This window comes from Tinamus guttatus, unplaced genomic scaffold (assembly GCF_059628265.1).
Source record: "Tinamus guttatus ecotype Peru unplaced genomic scaffold, ASM5962826v1 Tinamus_guttatus_pri_ptg000150l, whole genome shotgun sequence".
Taxonomy (NCBI): Eukaryota; Metazoa; Chordata; class Aves; order Tinamiformes; family Tinamidae; genus Tinamus; species Tinamus guttatus.
The window spans coordinates 7,572,163-7,579,087 of NW_028288684.1; the positions used below are offsets into that span (position 1 = coordinate 7,572,163).

A 6,925-nucleotide genomic window follows, 5' to 3' on the forward strand; every position below is an offset into this window, starting at 1 on the left:
CAGCGTTAGCCCCTCAAGCAAGAGATTACAGTAAAAATATTTAAAATTTTATTACTACAGCTATTTTCTCTGTCCCTAGTAGCAGTAAATACAAGCTATGAGTGGGTAGTGCCAGGAAAAATCTTTTTTGTTTGCATTAGGCAGCAAGTAAACTACATATGTCTAATATGATTTGACATAATAAACCCTCAGTGCAATTAGTCCTTAGATTAGTGATTTCATATATCAGCTGTTCAGCAATGACTCAAACCTGTTGTTTGCCATCTTTCAAATAACTATAAAGGAAAACAGAGAGCTGTGATTCATTGTTTCGAAATGTACTTTGTCTTTCTAGGCCTCAGAGCTTCTTCCCAATAAAGCTGTCTGGAGATGATTTGGATTCAATGGACAGTCTTTACCCAGGGCAGTCTAAGGCTCAGCTAACAGAGCATAGTCGGTGCCAGGTGAGCGTGGGAGAGGTTCCCTCTGGCCACAATGGGCCGTTTCTCTGCTGAAGACTTTGTTCTTTCTGGAGGATCCGTCCCTGTTGTCCCTTATCTCCGAGGCGGTGGGGTAGGCAAAGAGCATCGGTGGGGTAGGCAAAGGGCATCATGGAGTCTTGAGGCAGGATTCAAAGCAGAGGGGGTTGCTCTTTCTCCAGGCTGGAGGCTGGAGCCTGCTGCTAATGACCAGGCTGGTCAAATCCAGCTCGGGTTCAGATCTGCCCAATCCAAGGTTTTCCGTTAATTTCCTTTGATTTGTGATATTGGTCTTGCTGCCTTTTCCTATCAATGGCTCCTTTCATGAGCAGCATTTTGTGTCGTCAGGGCTCCTGAGGAAGGGGAAGCACTCATCTGTGCTGCCAGGCTGTTAGTCACAGACCCTACGCAATTGCTCAGGAGCTGTGAAATTGCACTTGGCTCCCAGATTGTTCCTGTGCTCCTGGAATGCATCAGGACGAGTATGTCATCAGGGTGCCATATTCCAACAGTTCCTCTTTTGTCCTCTAGTACGCTTGTTTCTTTTTCCTAACAGGAATACACTTTTCTGCTATAGAAATAATTTCCAATCCTTCCCTTTTCCTCTTGTACTAAGGAAATACTCGTTTTTTCTTTTTGAAGAGCCTATGTTTTAGCCTAATATAACAATCCTACTTTGGATTTTAGAACATCCTTTATATTGTAACCCAAAATTCACTGCCTTGTATCCCAGGTCTTTCTTCTCATCTTAGCACTAAGAGAAAGAGAGGGTCACAGGAGCTGCACCACTGACCTGACCTCATGGAGAACATCTGTGCAAAACAGCAGATAGTGGCTGGTACTATCAAACACAGCCTCTGTTCACCAGCTAAAAGCTTTGCTAACTCTTTTAATATACATCAAAAGGAATGGGCTTACCAGTAGTAAAATCTGGTAAAACAGAAAAAGGACTAGGAGTGATTTACTTCTGCTGCCAATTAATAGCTGTATTTAGCTGAGCAACAGGACAGTAAGACTCATAATGTACTAATTTCTTTGAGTGGAATGAACTTAGACTGGGCAAGTTGCCTGATACGACATTTGTCCATTTGCCTTTATTTATCAAGACCAAGTTATTGTAAAGTCAATGTGGCCCTAATGATGTTAAGTACAAAAGTGATATAATTAGCAGAGCATTCATAGTTAATGAATATTATAAAAGCTTGCACGTGATTTTCTGGATAGATTATTGTATGTGTATTTTAAATAAAAGCACAGATGAGAGTTTCATTTAGAGAGAGTCATATTTGCAGAACATTTCTATGGCTGACAAAGTCTTTCAAAATGTATTGCCATCTCGTTCCACCTTCGAGAGGACAGAAGAAAAAAACTGAGAGCAAGACTGTGCTTTGTGAGAGTGCTTAAAAGATCTAGCAGTAAAAAAAACCTTGCTTTGCTTTGTGGGTTCCTCAGAAAACAGTTACCTCTTTCATTAATTTTACAGTGAGTGGCCAGTACTTCTAGCATACCCTAAAAATATAACTCTTCTTTGGTTCACAAGGCTCTGGCCCTAGAGTAGCACTGAATGCAGTTTACTCACAACATGACTTAATGTGCTTAGGTAGCCTCATACTCCAGCTTTAACATCAGCAGTAGGAGCAGGAGCAGTAGGATTAACTCCTGGAAGCAGAAGGGAGGCTGGGAAAGAGGCTCACACCTAAAAGACATTTTTCCCCCCAGAACTGATCATGAGGTGATACCAGCTCAAACAGTGGCTTTTTGCAAATATTTTGCCAGTCCTTGAGGACCCAGTCGAGGTCAAGGCTTCCTCTCCTCTGTCTTTTACCCATTAAGTGTTTGTGATGTCTGCAACCCTGTGATCACAATCTGCAATTGTGATATTAGCAGCCCTGCCTCACATTGCCAAGCCCACCTCGACAGTAAACAGAGACACCAAAATTGAGACAAAGCAAGAGATAAGGGTAGGTTTACTTAATTGCACACTAAATTACCAGCAAAACATAAATATCCTCCAATCTTATCCCCGCAGCACAGTGTGTCTTTGCTTGCTTTGAAGCTCTCACCTAGGACATTTCTCAGCAGTTGGAAGATACCTTCCCCATGCCACTTTCAGCAGATCTCTTCCCCCAAACAACTCTGGTTTATAGACTGGAGTCACAGCTATAAAGGCAAATACTGAAGAAAGTATTTAAAAGGAGTCAGTCTGGATAAGAAAACCACATCTTTCCTCATCTCTGGATTAGATAACATAGAGTGTTGCTATTATAGACTTCATTTGTCATTGATCACAGGAAAAAAATGAGCTCATGCAAATTGCTGCTTACTTACAACTCAGCTATCCATTTAAATGTTGTCTTGTTTTGTTTCTTTTCTGTCCCAGCAAATGTTACATTCAATTGTTAGAGCTCCTGAAGGCCGTGTAGCCCAAACAACATGAAGAGGTTGTAGCTAGAGGGCATTTGTGAGGGAGGAAAATTAGCCCAGTTGAATAAACACACATCAAATTTGGCTAATGCCTCAGGGTGAGATCTCTAGGTCACTTCTTTGGCTGAAAATTATAGTATGAAATGGGTCGGCCACTTAGGCCTCATCTCCTGATGTCTTCCAGGCTCTAAAATCAATCTTCATAAGCTAAGCAAGCAATAAATGTGTTTTGTGACAACCCAGAGAGGATAACGGGCCTTGGGAGGCACTGATGGGTGCTCCATCCTCACAGAGGGGGCACCGGCAGGGAAGGGGCGATGAGGGAACGGGCAGTTCGTGGTGCAGCAGCGAAGAGCTGCTGGGGCAGCTCGCTTGGACCCTCTGACTGTGCCCCAAGCTCTCGGCATGGTCGATAGAGAAAGATAGTTATGTTTTGAAAAGGTTATTTTTAACAAGCAAAATAAATTTCCTGTCTGACACTTCCATGGTAAATGTGTATAAATGCCCTCGGAGAACATGCGGAATTACAGGCTCCGAGTGTCTATTTGAGTTTTATTACTATGATTTTTGTAGGTTGACTAATGCTCTTAGTCTGAACACTGCATCTGCAATTTAAAAGCACTCACATGTTTACACCTGTGTTCGAAAAGGAGACGCTACATGGCTTGTATCGTATATTATCCTGCTTGATTCTGCTAGAAGGGAACCAGAAATATTGTTCCATCAGCAGAGCTGTAATCTTCAGTGAATGGATATACAGGACAGCTTTTCCAGCATAAACCAGCCTACAGCAGCAGGAAGAATAAGGCTCATAATCTTGTAAAGATATTAGCAGCAGCCAACGCAGCACCTACTGTTTCTGTACGTGAGCTCCCTCCTGCATCTTTTCCTCTCTCACTACACCAGTTTCAGGCTACTCAGAAACCCAAACCACACGCAAGCTACTGTAACCCCTGGATGCACTTGAAAGCAGCTGATTCTGATTTGTTCTTGTTCTATTATCTCAAGTTTCCTCCCTTGACCTCTTGAAGAGATGCCATTCAAGTGCTCTGAAAAGAATCTCAGCCTTGCTGTTACATAAACTTCCAAACAAAAGCCATGAACAGCTAGATCACCCAATTTCGCGCATTGGCAGTAGCCTTATTAATAGCCAGCAACCCTAAAAAGCCAGGTTTTCCTTAACCAAGGCAAAATTACTGTGCTTTGAGAGACTGCTGAGAAAATTTGAGAAGTACTGATCTACTGCACTCATGACATAATGCTGTTAATTAATAGACTCCAGAGACTCTTCTTGGTTTGGCTTTGTCTACAAGTACATTAAGTAAGAACTTTATATAACAAAAAGATAAGAAATAAGAGCTGCCAGTTCTGCACAGTATTTGCTGTGCGGACAAACACCCTTCACATACTTAGCTAAAACAGCTCTCCAGCAAATCAGCATCATCCAGGGTCACGGGGAGTTCACTCAGCGTGGAATAATGACTTGGTTGTCCTATCTATTAGTGATGGGGATCTGTCACACTTAGCATAACACTAGATGCTACCCTCATTTGCACAAAGTGAAGCTAAAGCTCAGCCGAGGCTGGTGATAGTCACTTGGGTGTCAGGCAGCTGAACCCAGGCTCCAAGGAGGCTGCAGCTAGTCCAGACAAAGCCTGGCAAGGCCATCGTTCAGTCACTGCCAAAGCCTGTGGACTACTATTAGGCCTGGTGATAGTTACTGGGCTACATGGGCATCCAGTGCAGTGGACAAGATCTCTTGCTGCTCCTTCAGGGGCATGGAGCAGATTGTTCCTCCATGATTCTGCTGCTCAGACACCAGGCGAAGTTGACACCATCCATAGGGCAAATGGATGGAAAATGAAGAGAATGGAGACAAGGAAATCTACCCTGGAGAGCTTGACTCAGCTGGAAGGAAGATGCAGCAAGGTGTCTGCAGAGGGTTTGAAGAGCATGTTTTATTCTGATCTTGCATCATTTCAAGCACATAGTCAGAGTTGTTCAGAGTATTCTGTGTGAAAGTTGCAGGTACTCTGGGTGTGCATGGAAGCAAGAGCTGAAAACACAACTGGAACCAGGCAATAACAGAGTGTTCGGTGGGGAGGGGATGCTCTGTGATAAAGTGCACACCCAAATACAAACCAGGACTTGCACACCACTTAAAGCAGACATTTAGCTTAGCTTGGCTTAGCCAGTTTAGATGCTTAGTACCTGCAGAGGATGTGACTACCCTAGGGTTTTAGTTTGGATAACAAACTGTGTCATTCCTATAAAGCGGCACACTTCCTCCTGGGAATCACATGGCCCTTGAAGCAAGGACGGGGCTGATTTTTTTTCCTCATGGATGTGAGATGAAGCCAGGCTGACAGACTATTGAACAACTCTCATCATTCCTTAACTGGGCCAGGACAAACCTAGAAAGGGGAATTCAATATAAACACTATAGCTCCCCAAGAAAATATTGACCTCACATTCCATTTTATCTTTGCATAACAATGTGTCAACCCCCTTCTTTTTTTCTGTTGGAAAAGAGAGAATTTCAGTAGACATTCCTGGAGATAGTAAAATGAAAATCACAGAATCACACAATGGTTGAGGTTGGAAGGGGCCTCTAGAGATCATCTAGTCCAACTCCACCCTGCTCCAGCAGGGACACCCAGAGCACGTGGCACAGGGTGGCATCCAAGTGGGTTTGGAAGATCTCCAGAGAAGGAGACTCCACAACCTCTCTGGGCAGCCTGTTCCAGTGCTCTGTCACCCACACTGTCAAGAAATTCTTCCTTAAGTTCCTGTGGAACTTCTGGTGCTTTAGTTTGTGGCCGTTTCCTCTAATCCTGTCGGTGGCCACCAGTGAAAAGAGACCAGCACCATCCTCCTCACTGCCTCCCTTGAGGTACTTATAGACACTAATTAGATCCCCTCTCAGCCTTCTCTTCTCCAGGCTGAACAGGCCCAGCTCCCTCAGCCTCTCCTCATAGGGCAGATGTTCCAGGCCCCTGATAATCCTTGTGGCCCTGAGCTGGACTCTCTCCAGCAGCTCCACATCCCTCTTGTACTGTGGGGCCGAGAACTGGACACAATTCTCCAGATGCGGCCTCACCAGGGCTGAGTAGAGAGGCAAGATCATGCTCTTCTCTTAATGCACCTCAGATCCCATTGGCCTTCTTGGCCACGAGGGCACACTGCGGTCCTTCTCTGCAGTAGGTCACTCCCCAGCCTGTACTGGTGTCTGGGGTTATTCCTCCCCAGGGACAGGACTTTGCATTTCCCTTTGCAGAACTTCATGAGGTTTCTTGCTGCCCAGTTGTCCACATCAAAAGCTGTTTCTGCCCGGTTTCGAACCGGGGACCTTTCGCGTGTTAGGCGAACGTGATAACCACTACACTACAGAAACTGCTGATAAAACATTTACCTTTCTGCAAACAAAGAAACAAACAAAATCCGAAGTAGTGCCTGACTGAGGCAGCCCTTTCTGTCTCTCACAGAAGCAGGCTGCTCCAGGCTGGTCTCTGCCGCTATTTGTAGCAGTAATTCCAGTTTGACCTTGAACATTATACATTTCTGGGAAAGAAAAATGGCACTGTTGTTAGTTCCCAAGCAGTTCAGTCTACAGCCTTCATCTTTCTGGTTTTTCAGCAACCCCCTTGCATGTGCCCAAATGTTGTCCCTTTTCGTGTATGCTGACTGTAAGCACCCTAGGATATGGACTATTGCTTTATTCAATATTTGTACAGCATTCAGTGCAATGAAATTCTAGAGTGTTTTGTTTGTTTTCAGAAGGGTTCCCAAAAGAAATACATGACAAAATATAAGGAGGAAGAATGAAGAAGATAGTACCACGCACCAACTGATACAAGGTCTTAGTCCATGTCATCATAATACATTTGTACTGCTGAATTAAGAAAAAAATAGTAAATGTTATCAGCCGATCTTAGAAATGGAATAAAAATATGAAATATTATCTAAAAACTTGTGACTTTACACAGTCACATCCTAGAGTGCCAAGAAATTTTTTCTAATCACCTAAATCCAGGAACTGTGTG

The 6,925-nt window shown here is 43.9% G+C and overlaps 1 non-coding gene across 1 annotated transcript; it reads right to left on the minus strand.

Moving 5' to 3' along the window:
• Positions 1-6,203: 6,203 nt before the first annotated feature.
• TRNAV-AAC (transfer RNA valine (anticodon AAC)) lies at positions 6,204-6,276 on the minus strand. The gene has a single exon. It is a non-coding gene; the product is annotated as a tRNA-Val (tRNA).
• Between the last annotated feature and the right edge of the window lie 649 nt (positions 6,277-6,925).